This window comes from Sebastes fasciatus, chromosome 1 (assembly GCF_043250625.1).
Source record: "Sebastes fasciatus isolate fSebFas1 chromosome 1, fSebFas1.pri, whole genome shotgun sequence".
Classification (NCBI taxonomy): Eukaryota; Metazoa; Chordata; class Actinopteri; order Perciformes; family Sebastidae; genus Sebastes; species Sebastes fasciatus.
The window spans coordinates 27,936,399-27,937,417 of NC_133795.1; positions in this window are offsets into that span (position 1 = coordinate 27,936,399).

Sequence of the window (1,019 nt, forward strand, 5' to 3'; positions counted from 1 at the left end):
TAAGAGTGTGTGCTGGTGTGCGTGCTGTCCTTTGACCTACATGTTTATATAAATATCACACTGTTTGGGCGTGACTCAGCGACTTCTTACTAAAGTGATGTGTGTCAAATGTTTAGAAAAGTGAGCATGTGATGGGAGGGTCACCAGGTCAGTGTTGACAGAATTTCTGGGTCAGGAAGAGGAAGAGTAAAGAGAATTTCCTGAATGAAATGAAGTGTAACGAAAAGGCAAACATTTTCTGTAAAAAATGTGCTCGCTGCTGAAAATGTGCATTTGAGAAATTGTTTCAGTTGAAGTGGCAGTAAAACAAAACAAAAAAATGAAAGAAGCTAAAGTAGCAGTTAAAACGCAAGTGCAGAAAGAAGTTAAGTCTAAGTGTAAGCACTGAATGAAGTGGAGGTGTCAAAATAAGTGTAAATGCCGAGTGAACTTCTGAGAGGAAATTAAATGTCAGTCGAAACGCAGGTGATAATTGACCTGGAAGTGGAAGTTGGTGCCAGTTCAAGAGCATAAACTTAACGATATCAGTTGAAGTGGAAGCACTGAAAGCAGTTGGAGCTAATTATTTTCGAGCAGTGGAAATTGTGGGACTTAGAAGAGCTGAGGAAGTTTTTTGTTCTATGATGAAGATCTGAGACCTGAAAGGGTTTGAACTGTCAGTCGAAGTGCATTGAAAGGAGTTGAAGTGTTAGGTGTCAGTGAATATATGAAATGAGGATCATTAGTTCAAATTACCAGGACATTTAAGTTAAGAGTTGATTTTGTGAATGAAATGAAATAAAGGTAATACATATTTTACATTAGTTTATTTATTGACTTGTGGTGGTGTCATGTTGTGAGCATTATAAAGACCTAATTTAAAGATCTAAATCAAACTTACAATGAGATGAGAAGTTATTGTAACTTATGTAATGTGTAACAGTAGATATTTAACTTCTGTTTGCCCTCACATAACCCTTTTATTCACAGCAACGGTGAATAAAAGATACTGATTTATTTGATACATTTAGTTACTTTAA